The sequence below is a fragment of the Lithobates pipiens genome, unplaced genomic scaffold (assembly GCF_037356315.1).
Source record: "Lithobates pipiens isolate NorthernLeopardFrog02 unplaced genomic scaffold, aLitPip1_a1.2 Scaffold_18, whole genome shotgun sequence".
Taxonomy (NCBI): Eukaryota; Metazoa; Chordata; class Amphibia; order Anura; family Ranidae; genus Lithobates; species Lithobates pipiens.
Window position 1 is genome coordinate 198,252,667 of NW_027507758.1, and position 13,925 is coordinate 198,266,591.

At 45.1% G+C, this 13,925-nt stretch overlaps 1 protein-coding gene across 3 annotated transcripts in view; it reads right to left on the reverse strand.

Moving 5' to 3' along the window:
- The window catches only part of MTR (5-methyltetrahydrofolate-homocysteine methyltransferase), a 1,186,028-nt gene that overhangs the window by 621,480 nt on the left and 550,623 nt on the right, over positions 1–13,925 (reverse strand). The window lies entirely within an intron of this gene.

Sequence of the window (13,925 nt, forward strand, 5' to 3'; positions counted from 1 at the left end):
AAAAGAGTAGACGAGACCTTTAAATACGAGCAGATACTTGCCATAATGGAAGGAAAGTCTTCAAGTTTATATGCACAATGGTCACCTTGGATTGATACCAGGAAAATTGAGCAGTTGACTTAATTATCTGTTTTACCGGTTATGTTGTTGTAGGAACAATGTTACTTAGCTGAATCTTTATGCAACTTAAACATTAAAAAAGCGTGAGGCTTGGGGGGGGCGTGGCGACCGCCGACCGTGATGGCCGCACTTAGATAGAGCTCCGCTCGGCTGCAGGGGAATTGCCAACTCATCGCCCGCCTGGTTGCAGCTAGGAACGCCGACGCCGCGCACAGCACTACCGCCGACACACGGAGCCTCTGGGGTATGAAGAAAAAGCTCTGCGCACGGGAAAAGATGCTTAAATTACCGGACTTTTTTCCGGCCGTCTCCCGCGGACTACAGGAAAATGGCGCCGAGAGACCAACCCACAGCCGTAGTCCAGGTGCTCAAGTGCCAGCTTCAGCAGCGAAAGAGCAGAGAACGGGCCGGGAGAGGAACACTGCTATTGTACCTGACATGACTACCACACAAGATAGCGGTTCCACCTCTCCCTACAACTCGCCCACCACAAAAAGCCCTGCAAAATCCAAACCCAGGTTGGATCCGGAGATATCCGCGCACAGCAACAGGTTCTCGGCCCTGGATATGGAGGTGAGTGGGGCACATGACAGTGACTCGGGCGCACACTGCCCAGCTGACCCGATCGCCATGTTCCCGACCACCGGTCAAGCGATCTCAGATATCACATTAAAGGAGATGCTAATGTCCCTAAGATCATCGCTCCAATCGGACATGATGTCATGCCTTCAACAGTGCAGAGCAGAGATTACCGAGTTCGGAGATAGAGTGCATCAAGTTGAAACGAGAATGGGGGACGTTACTATATCCTTTAACACACTCGTGGACTCCCACATGTCCCAGCAAGACTCTATCTCCAAAATGCAAGCGAAACTGGCAGACCTCGAAGATCGATCCAGCAGGAACAATTTGAAACTACGGGGCATACCTGAAAACGTGGCAGCACAACAGCTCCAGTCATACGTTACAGATCTATTTCATGCAGCAGCACCATCGTTATCTCCGCTAGATCTTAAAATAGATAGGATCCATAGAGTACCTAAACCAGCCTTTCTACCACAGGAAGTTCCAAGAGATGTGCTACTCAGAGTTCATTTTTTTCAAACTAAAGAGATTCTCTTGGACGTTTTTCGCAAAGCAGAGAACCTACCAGAGTCAGCGGCGAATCTACAAGTGCTCCCGGATCTCTCGCAGTACACTTTGCAGCTGCGGAGGAACATGGCGACTATCACCAAAGCACTGCGAAACCACAAAATAGTTTACAAGTGGAAATACCCGGCTAAACTAATTGTCTCGCACCAGGGCTCCACTCACCTAGTCAGCTCATTAGAAGAAGGGCTACAACTTCTCCGACAATGGCAAATCATAATTTCAGACACGAACACGGATCCGCCTCCACTACACAACTCCCCTCTTGGCAAGCTACAGCCAGAGTGGCAACCCAGACAACAAAGACGATCCAGCTCACGGTGCACCTAAAATTCAAGGAACAAGTTCCTACCTGCAAAGTTTAGTAGAATTCCCTGAATGCCTATGGTACAGTCCACCGTACCGTAGTACCCTCCAGTTGGGCAGTAATACTTCTTGGTCCATTTGGACTCTGTTCGCCTGTTGGTCCTTTTGATGTTTTTTCCTTTTTTCTTCCTTTTTTTTGTTTTTGTTGGATGTTTTCACTCGACAGTTAAACACACATTCCTGCTACTTTATATGTCTCCAGCTAAAGTAATTGGCAATTCTATTTATTCAACCATGCAATTTCCTAACCTCTGCTCCGGGCAGTCATCCGGGATATTGACTGTCTTGAGAGAACAAATATACTTTACCATTGATCCTTATACAGACTACAAACTTCCTGACTTTGACTTTACCATCGTTGTAACTCGAATCTTTCCACCACAATTAACACAGTGCCATACCTTCCACAGAAGAAGTAGCCATCGACCACCACCCTATTCCATTGAGCAGAATGAACGTTAAGATTATGTCGATCAATGCGAGGGGCCTCAACCACCCGGCCAAAAGAAGATCCCTTTGGAAGGAAGCTAACCAGCATAAAGTGGATATCTTAGCAGTCCAAGAGACTCACTTTCATAGTTCAGCCACACCCCGATGCTCCCACCCAAATTTCCCACATGTTTTCTTGTCATCGACGTCAGCCCAGAAGAGGGGGGTTATGCTGGCTATAAGAGATACCGTGGCATTCGAACTGAAAGACTCCTTTATTGACCCGGATGGTCGCTTTATTATACTGGTTTGTACCGTAAATAAGCTGCTTGTGACCTTAACGTGTGTATGCTCCCAACTTGCATCAGCTACAATTCGTTAAGCGGGTTACAAAACAAATGTCAAAGATGCGAGCGGGGAACATACTATTGTGTGGGGATTTCAATAGGATTATTAATGATGACTTCGATACTTCTTCCCGAACCAAACAACGAGGCCCGAATTTTCGGGAATTTATTATACAAGAGGAGTTATATGACGCTTGGCGTTGTTTACACGCTAATGATAAATCATTCACGTACTACTCTCCTAGACACAACTCATACTCCAGATTAGACATGTTCCTAGTAGATAAGATACTGCTGCAGAGAATTTCCCACTCTACTATACACGATATCACGTGGTCAGACCACGCTCCTGTGGTCATCCAGATAGAGAGTGGGAAAGACTGTGCTACGGCACGCATATGGAGCTGCAACGATTATTTAATCCAAGACCCTAAATTTCAAAAAGAGATAGCCCAACAACTAAAAGAGTTTTTTCACTTTAATACTCCCAATGACACAAACCCATTTACTAATTGGAATGCCCACAAAGCATATATCCGAGGTATCCTTATTAAACTAAACTCAGCAGTATACAAAGCACGCTTGGCCAAAGTCACGGAACTCAACTACAATTCGTAAACTAGAGAAGGAAAATCAAAATACACCTACTGAAGCTATAGCCTCGAAACTAGCCAACACACGCTTACAACTTAGAGAACTATTCAGTACACAACACGAACAATGCATGAATAAGCTTAAATTACGCTATTATGCTAACAACAACAAAGCAGGTAAATTTTTAGCGAATAGACTTAAACAACGTAGGTCCAAAACAGTAATTTCCCATTTACACTACCCTGACCCTTCCAAAAAAGTAGAAAACCCACAAGAAATTGCAAATGCCTTTGCAGACTATTTTTCGTCACTATATAATTTGAAAGACGATCCCAAAACCACCCAACCATGTAAAACAGACATAGAAGGCTTTCTATCCAAATTTAAATTACCCTCGCTTTCGGGGTCCCAACTTCAAACTTTAAACGACCCTTTCTACACCACAGAGTTAAAAAAAGCTATAAAGTCTCTTCCCCTCAGCAAAGCCCCCGGACCGGATGGTCTATCCAATGGATACTACAAAGCCTTTAGCCATATTCTAATTCCAAACCTTTTACCATTATTTAATGAGGCCCGGAAAAAGGGCACCTTTCCACCAGAGATGCTCAAAGCATATGTGATCACTCTTCCGAAACCAGGCAAAACCCCAGATGTTCCGGCAAATTTCCGTCCCATATCTCTTTTAAATGGCGACATAAAACTCTATGCCAAAATGCTAGCTAACAGAATATATGATCTCATACCGGACCTTGTACAACCAGATCAAACGGGCTTCACCAAAGGACGCCAAGCGTCTGATGCCACCAGACGCCTTCTAAACATCATTCACCACGCTGAAACTCGGAAAACGCCTTCTCTGCTTCTGCCAGTAGATGCAGAGAAGGCGTTTGATAGAGTCCACTGGGGATATATGGAAGCAGTACTACTGAAATTTGGATTCCAAGGGGAGTCATTATCAGCTATTCTGGCCCTATACTCGAACCCAGTAGCACAAGTTTATACATCAGGCCTACTATCAAAAGAATTTAAAATCACGAATGGAACCCGCTAGGGATGCCCATTATCGCCATTTATCTTCAACCTGATGATGGAACCCCTGGCCGAGACCATTCGAACTCACCCTCATATTGCAGGCTTTAAATTGCACCAAACTACTCATGTAATTAATCTTTTTGCAAACGACGTGATACTCCTTCTTACTAACCCTACTGTTTCATTACAATTCACGCATGAAGTTCTTAATCAATTCGGGACCCTGTCATACTATAAAGTCAATTTCAATAAATCCCTAATCCTAGACCTGGGCGTTCACGTTACTAGAAACCACCTAAAAAAAACATTCCCATATGTATGGGCAGAGAAATCTATCCCCTATTTGGGCATCCAACTAACGCCCAAAATATCACAGATAGCTGAATTAAATATCAAACTCCTGCTTTTAGACATTCAGAAATCACTAGACACCATGGCCAAAACTGAACTATCCTGGGCAGGCAGAATTGCATCATATAAAATGGTTATTCTCCCTAAAATTCTGTATATCTTCAGAACCCTTCCCATCCCATTTAAGGCGTCTCACTTCCGAGAATTAAATAAATCTCTCAAATTGTTTATATGGCACGGGAAGAGGGCTCGTTGTTCCCACAAAATTCTTATACGACATAGAAACGGAGGTGGAATGGGTCTCCCGGATATAAAGGATTATTATTGGGCTTCTATCCTAGCCCAAACCAAACACTGGTTTCAAACATCTCCTTCTCCATTATGGGTAAATATTGAAGCATCTACTAATAAAGTATTCCCATTAAGCTTACTACTATGCGCAGACTCCTGGAAACCGTTGTCGCTAAGCTCTATGTCCCCGACCACCAAGGCCACGCTGCTTGCGTGGAGACACCTTTTAGCCCAACCAAATAATGATAATACAACTGCCACCATCAAAATTCCTTTGCAAACGTTAGGGACACTACTCCCGTATAGCCATATCGTCAAATGGACAGATCTAGGAATAGAAAGAGTAGATGATCTTCTAGACAGAGGCATTCCTTTATCATTTCAGACCTTACAAAGTAAATACAACCTACCTGCTTCACATTTCATGTTATACAAACAAATTTCTTCATTCTTAGTCAAAAACTCCCTGGCAGAAATCGAAATAAACACACAAGCATGGCACTTTTTTACGAATAATCAGGATAAGTGTAGAGGTAGATCTCTTATTTACAATCTACTTCGATTTAAACAAGAATTCATAAAGTCCCCAAATATATTATCCTGGGAGAAAGACTTAGGTACATCATTTGACACAAGCCACTGGTGTACATCCCTGAGATACAATTTTAAGGCCACAAGCTGCATTAATCACTGGGAATTAACCCAAAAAATGTTAACAAAATGGTACAGGACTCCCTTTCAATTAGCTAGGATGTTCCCTACGCACTCCATACTATGTTGAAGGAATTGTGATACACCTGGAACAATCCTACATATTTTTTGGCAATGTAAGAATTTAATCAGCTACTGGAGAATTTTTTTTACCATTATCGCAGATGTCACGGGGATACTACAAACGCCAAATCCAGCACTGGCACTCCATATAGGCATACATGAATACCCCTCCCAATATAGATCAGTGGTCACTCATATCTTAACCACTGCAAAAATCATAGCCAGACACTGGAAAAATACCCTCTCCCCGAACCCCTCAGAAGTAATGGCACAAGTGAATCTTAACTATCACTACGAAAGACTATTGTCGATCAGAAATAATCCTTGCACAACTTTTGGCAAAAACTGGAATTTTTGGAAAGACTGGTACGGCCGTTGAACCATAACCCTGTTTCCCCTCCCCCATCTTCCCCTACCCTACCCTCTTGACTTTTTACGCATATCTCTTCTACAACAATACTCCTAAAATATAGAATCTGATAAATGGTTAGGAAACCGAGACATTATTGCAATAGCACTATTAGTTGATATACGATAGCTGTATATCCCCTTCCCATGTCTATCCTCCTCTGGGGCAGTGTGAGCCTAATTGGGCGCCAGAGGGGGCTAGATAGGGACCCAAGATGAGGTGACCGGCTGGAGTTGACACTGTTAATATTCAGTATTCATAATGGTAAATGTTCGCTCGCATTAACAGTGTTAATCTCATTCATGTTTTATACTGTATATTGATGACAATTGTTACAATGTAAAATAGTATATGACTTTATCTGATACTACCTGATGTATCTGTTATTCTTCAATAAAAATTATATAAAAAAAAAAAAAAGTGTGAGGCTTGAAATCCCTCTGTTGCACAGAGGATAGGTACGCAAACTTCTATTGTAATGCTATAGACTAAAACCCACTGTATAACTACTTGTGTTTTACAATTGATTGTCTGATGATTTCTGTATCAATCAAGCCTTCCAATAAAAAATACTAAAAAAAAAAAAAAAAAAAAAAAAAAAAAAATCTCTGAGGTGGTATTTGACTCCGGTCAGATTATCCAAGTTCGGGAACCAAATTTCTTGTTGGAGACAGTGTGGAAACAATGGAGACAGCCTTCACATCTTCTGAGCCTGTCCAAGTTTAGTCCACTTCTGGAACCAAATATTCAAGATAGTATTGGATTTCCCAGATTTTTTTTATTGCCAGCAATTATTTTTTGCTACATTCAGCTGTCACAGCAGGGAAGTCTGCTGATGACTCATTGCTTGTTAAGGACGTGGCAGTCAGCTTCATGGCCCACTTCTTAATAACCAGATAAAATTCACAATGTACTGGGGCGTGGCCTGGACGGAGACCGAGATGGCTGCCTAGCTTGGGAGCTCCTGCGTTCTGGGGACATATTGCCTGCTTGTGCGGGAGCCTACCACCCTTTCCTGCTATGCACAGGTCCACCAGAAGCTGATCCACCTCCCGCACCCCCAAGGAATCCCAGACCCATCAGGGGAGAAATATTCCGGAGATATTCCGATCACAGAAACTCTAGGCACGCGCGCCACCTCAGGCCCAATCCCCAGCCTCACATGACGGATCGCTGCCCGCACACATGCCAGGAGCGTCTTCAACTAGCCCCGGGGGGCCCTTCCCCCTAGCCTTTTGGACTTAGAGAAAGTCGCCCAGGACATTAAAAGCACGGTAACAGCGGCGATTGTGGATCTGAAGGCGGACCTGCTCGCTGTCGCCCACCGCATCGACAACGTGGAACAAACGGCCCAGACACATGCTGCAGCCATTTGTCAGGTACAATCTGCCTATGACTCCTAACTCTCCCAGGTCTTTGAACTCCATAGACATGTGGAAGATCTGGACAATCGAGGACGGAGGCACAATATCAGGGTGCGGGGAGTCCCCGAAACCGCTGAGTCCGACGCAATTCAACCAGCTCTATGTGCCATATTTAATGATCTCATGGAACGCCCGGCACATTCCCCCATGGATATAGAAAAAGCTCACTGTGCCCTCTGTCCCTCACCCAGGGATTCTGAGCCACCTAGGGACATTTGTTGCATTGTGAACTTCCCCCTCAAGGAGCAAATTCCCCACAAGGCAAGGATACATGGTCGTATCCTTTTCAATTGGGCAGAGGTGAAACTGTTTCAAGATCTCTCGCAGATCACCCTCCAGAATAGGAAGGCCCTGCGACCACTGCTAGATGCTTTGTGCTGCAGAAATATCCAATATCGTTGGAGATTTCCCTTTGGCCTGTCTGCATCCTCCAGAGAGCGCTCCGCCCTCCTCCGCACTCCTGAAGACCTTCCAGCCTTCTGTGACCAACTCGACCTTCCGCACATCGAGCTGCCAGATTGGTACGCAATCTTCTTCCCTACGGAACCCTGGTGTCCTGTATCTCTCAACCCCTCGCCAAAAGCCTCCCGGCAGAGATCCCGTCGTCGCAGCCCGGGACCAATGTCACCAAACGCCCGCTCGTCATGCCGCAACCTACACCAACGTAGCCCTTCCCCTCCGCAAGCGAGAGGTGAAGACTTGGAGGACTGAAAGACTTCAGTGTCCACAGAGGCCTGCCGCATGTGAGTAACCCCTTCAGCATGTCAATCCCATCTGTCCCCATCCCACTTGAGACTTATGTGGCCCCTTCTGTTTTTACCCGTGTCTAGGCTGCTTCTTCCTGCTGACCACCCCGGCCAACAGCCTCTCCCAGTACCCGGCCCATGAGTGTCCGGGACCTCCGGGACATACTCATAATATCTCTTAACGCCTTACCTGCACCTGTTGACTTATTGCTGCCCTCCTTGCCCCCTGGCAATGACGATGCTGCTCTACCTGGTGTTGCTGTGCCCCCCCCCCCGGGGTCTGGGGGTCGGCCGGAGACACCTGGGACTTAACAAATAAAGCCCACTAAGATGCTTCTTGTCTCCGACCTGCCTCTGCATTCACGATGGCCTCGCCATGATACCCTTGGCCCCCACCCGGATCTCCTGCTCCATTGAGATACACTGCACCCCACTAGGACTATCATTTTTGTTGAACTTTTTCTACAACATCTCCAGCAGATCCTGGGTCCCGGGGCCTGTCTGGCCCCACGATGTCCAGGGGGGGGGGGGGGCTTCTGCTCCAAACTCCCTTGCAGTTCAGTTTGCTCATCAGACTGCCCCTACACCCCCTCTACTGCCGCCTGGAGGGTGTGCTCCCAGCTACCTGACGCTTCCTTCAGCGACCGCTTAATTAGCGGCCCCCTCCAGCTCGATCCATATACCCCCCTTTTTTTGTGTGGATGTTTTTGCTTCCACACCCTGGGCTGGATTATTGCTTAAATTTTTGCTTCTTTATCTTGTCGGTCCTAACCTGCACCCCAGTGTCCAAAGATACTGATCCTTAGGATGCTAAGTAGGTCTATAGCATACAGCTGTTAAGCTCTATTGAGGCTTGAAACACCGGGCTGGTCTCTCGCAAGCTCCCTGTTTGTATCACCCCCGAACCCCCTACCTACCCCTATTCTCACTCCTTCTTCCTCTCCCCTCCCTCTCCCCCCCCCCTTCCCTCCTTCCTTCCCTCTCCCTTGGGTCCCACGATCCATCCCAACTTGGATGGCTTCCCTATCCCCCTCCCCGGGGGATTGGTACCTGATCAGGTTACTTCACAGGCCTTCCTTATTTGCCATAACTTGTTTATACACTGGTTATATACTGTTGATATTCTGTGGCCCATGGCCCGAGAACCCTGCTCGTTAAGTTATATTGTTTTTACTGTTTTATCTTACTGTTCATATGTATGTTTTTCTAGGCTCTCTCCCAATGGTAGGCTCCTCACTAAGCTATGACCTACCTCATCCTAGGTGAGGTCCTTTCTATCTTTATTTGGTCCCCCGGACCGCAGCCATCCCGTGGTCCCCCGGACTGCGGCCATCCCGTGGTCCCCACCCTTTCTACAGTCTACACATAGCGGTCTCTCTGAGACAAGGCTGACACTCCAGGTTTCCCATCCCTTCAGGTGGGTAGCTGGACTGATCCCACCTCTGGTTTACTTCTCCCCCGGATTTCTACCCCCACCATCTTCTTTTCCCTCTCCTCTCCTTTCTTCTTCTTCTTCTCTATTGCCTAATCTTTTTCTCCTCCCTTGCTTTGATTTCTCATCTCCCCCCCCCTAGACCCTACATCCCCCCTTTTTCAGACCTCCCCTTGCCCCCCCCACCCCCCTCCTTTACCTCGCTTTGGGGGTGTGGCCCTCGCCCCCCCTCCCTCTGTGCAGAACCCAGCATTAAATTCCTGAGAGATAGCCTCTCCCACCATTTAGCCTCCTACAATGCAGCCCACCATCCAAGTTAACAGTCCCTTGAAGCTGAAGTGTGTATCACTTAATGTGAAAGGTCTCAATCTACCGGAAAAGAGGTCCCAAGTTCTCTCCTCCCTCACTAAATTCAAAGCTCATTTTATTCTCTTACAGGAGACTCTTTTCTGATCTGACGCCATCCCATGGCTATAGAACCACATATACCGGTCTGCCTTCCATGCCGCCAATCCTGATGCTAAATCAAAGGGTGTCTCCATCCTTGTTTCTAAACATGCAAATTTCCATGTGACCGACTCCCTAATAGATCCAGAGGGCAGGTATATCTTCCTTAAGGGCACATACGCTTCCACACCGATCACATTGGCTAACATCTACTGCCCCAATGATCATCAGGTTACTTTTTTCCGCAAAACCTGTGCCCTCTTATCCTCTTTCCAGAGCAAGCTACTCCTTCTGGCTGGCGACTTCAATGTGCCCCTGAACCCCCTGCTAGACACATCCACGGGGACGTCCTCATCGACATACAAGGCCTTACACCAGATCAAAGCCCAACTCCAAGCCTTGTCTCTCCATGATGCTAGGCGCACTCTCTACCCCTCCACTAAGGGCTACACCTACTTTTCGGCCCCCCACCAAAAATATTGCAGAATTGACTTTTTTTCTGTCTCAGACTGACCTCCCACTCTTACAACACTCCTCAATCGAACCCATGTTCCTCTCCGACCACCACCCCATCACAATTACGCTGTCTTTCCCCGAATCCTGCCCCAAAACTAAGGTCTGGCGCTTTAATCCATCTCTATTAAAGGACCCACTTGCCCTGGAACGCATACGCTCCTGCATTCAGTTATATTTCCAGGAGAACACCAGTTCAGATGTTTCCCTCTGGGAAGCGCACAAGTGCGTGATCGGCGTGTGGAATAAGGAAACTCGAGTGTAACAAGACACTGGAGAATGAATAGTTTTCTGCATAAACAATGGTAATAGATTAATCCTATTAAGGACATCCAATAACGGGTAACATGTTAAATAGAGGTCCCAATGGTACCCCATCTCGACTATATCCACTCACCGATCATTATGTCACCATCTGAATTCTCCGGATCCCTTCGGCGTGTCAAGATAGCGGTAGGTACTGCCATTTTATACCCCTCAACCCCACTAATAGACGCCAGCGCTGTATCACCGGCGCATAGCGTCGAGGGGTCAGGGACTCTACAACACGTGTGCAAGCGAAGCTCACAGCGCACGCGCACCCCACACCAAGGCGCATAGCGCCGGCCACGCACAGCAATGTCGTGCACGAGCCCGCACTGCGCCAGGTCCAGGTAGTGCACCGCGTGCAGGCGTCCACTATGGCCTGACATTGTTGGCCAGGACGCGTGCAAGGGGAAAAGATGATACGGCCTCCACTGTGGTGAACCGCCAATCACCCTCCCAGAGTCCCACCAGCCACCGGGAGGAGCGAACCTGGGTCTAAACCCACCAGGGGGAGCCAGTGAGAGGGCAAAAGTCTGCCAACAGTAAAACAGTTAGAATTAACAAGCACAATTGGGCACGTATAATACATTTATAATATGTATAAAGTAACAGGACCGCTGAGTGTCCCGAACAGAGAAAATTATTAATCAATAGACCCATTAGACAGGTGCAGTCCATATCCAATAAGTAGCGGCAGCCCATTTAAAACAATGTAACAATGTAATAAAAGAGGGGCTCAAGTCATAAAGCCTGTCTACGGGGTACCAAAGATATCTATATTAACACGCTGTTAAGCTGCCACCCCAAATTAAAATGGACTGTAACCCTGTTTTAAAAATAAAACTAGTAACAGCTGATAAGATAGTAGAAAAACCTACAGAAGGGTTTCTTATCCCCTCTTCACTTCTCCAATATCTTTCACTCTGTTTTTATTCTCACGGGGTATTCTTATGTATGGTCCCTATCACCGTTTATGAATATCTCCCACAATCATCCAACTGTGATCATACACCTGTATCTCACACAGGTTCACTACTTGTGAAAGGTTTCGGGGTTATAATTTTTAAATTAGCGAGTTTAATACCAATGTTTCCATATATTTAGATATCGGCTTGTGTCGGGGTCACTACCCCTCCCAGTCGCCGGGGGAGGCTTCCCCCGGTATGTCTGAGCTACCCTGGGGCTAAGGGGTCTGGGTAAGACTCTGCTAAATTTTGATATGTATTGTACAATCTTTTTTTCTCCATTTTTTCTGTGTTGTTATTGAAGGTTACTTCATACAGTTTTTATTGATCTGTGATTTATGTATATATCTCTAGATGCATGCATTTCCTGAAGAAGCTGAAAAGCGAAACTAGTCGAAATACTACACCTTCACCATGAGTTATTGATATGTTGCATTGCAAAATGTTTTTATTTTTAATAAACAATAAAAATTTTTTTTATATATTTCTTTTGTTTTTTCAATTTATATAAATGTTTAATGTGCACCGCAATAGTCCCCCTGCTCGCATTCTCTCGATGTTTCTGGCCAGAGACCAGAATTTTCAAACATTTATTCCATATATAATTGGGATGATGGTGCATGATGTAAGTTTAATTTCTAATTTATTACTTTATGAGGCCACTCTTAATTTTCGTAAAACACTTTAACTTGGCTAGACGGCAGTATACATATTACTCTGACACTCAGGAAAAAAAAAAACTTCTCTTAAAGCTCATATATTTTTGACTGTAGGATCCACTCCAGCTTTAATCTCTTCTGCTATCTTCCCGTTCTCCTAGACAGATCATAATGCAGTACTCACTTCCTTGGTTTCTTTGATACTAAAGAAAAGTGATACCTCCCATCCATTCCATAGAATAGACATTGAACTAGTCTTGAAGGAATACCTAGCTTTTAATGCTACACGCGGAGAGATCTCCATTAACCTTATGGGAGGAGCATAAGTCAGTGATCCAGGGGGTTTGTATCTAACGCCTAGAAGCTACTTTTCAAAACTCTCATGCAGCCTTCCAAGCTAAGCCTACCCCCTGTGGCTAGACAAAATCTGGATAACGCTAGACTTGAACTGGATATTTTTTTAACTGAATCTTCTGAAAAAGTGATGCATAGTTCTAAACACAACATGTATATGAAGGACAATAAGCCAGACACCGTTCTTGCTTTAGCTCTCCAGGCAAACTGAATCGCTCACCTACGCCCATAAACCTGGAATTTTCCAAAGATTCCTATCCTAGTAATCTTTTGAAGGTTCTCGCTGTCTTTCAAAAACACCCATCTGATCTATATAATGCAAAGGGTCAGTTTGATGAGTCAAGTTGCCTCCCTTTTTTTCTAATATACCTTTTCCTGGTGCTCACTACTTCCCAACCAGCAGATTATAAGAAACCTATTTTGCATTTAGAGGTTCTAACCAGAATGAAATCACTAAAACCAAATGGGCTCTTGGCCACTTACGATAAAAGGGATTGCTGACCTTTTGGCGTCTTCAATTCACTCCTGGATGGCCAATCCTTCCAGCAGCCAGAAACTTTAATGTCCATCCTTCCCAAGTCCCAATTGGGTGATACCTCCTGGACAAACTATAGGCTTATTTCCCTCCTTAACAAAATATTAGCAAAGATTTTATCTAGTCGCTTAAATCATGTTGTTGGTTTTCTGATCCACAGTGATCAGGTAGCCTTTATACCTTCTTGGCAAGCTGGAAATAGCGTACAACAGAATGTCTTACTATGCAGTTCACTGAAGATATACCCGCCTTTTTTAAGCTTTCAATATTTCTTTATTTGACATAAGAAAAATGTATATACAATTATGGAAATTATTCTGGTTAGAATGCATAATGTAAACCTCTTGACCAGTTTGCACATATATCTATTGCCCCGAGGATTGAATGCATGTGACAGAAAAACGGCCACTACACTAGATTAATATGCAACTTCTAGAGGTAGATCACAAACTCTGATCACATCAAAAATGGCAGCCATTAAATTCCTATGGTGACTACAATATTTTTTAACAGATAAACAACATCCATTTCAACCAATCCAGTTCTCCTGATGAAGTTTTGCTGAGTATATGATATGCTAAAGGTGAATTTCCTATCAGAAACTGTTGAATATATGCATCCCCCTCCTAATGCCCTTGAGGAAAGGCTGTAGACATGAAACATTTTATCATGTATATCTTCA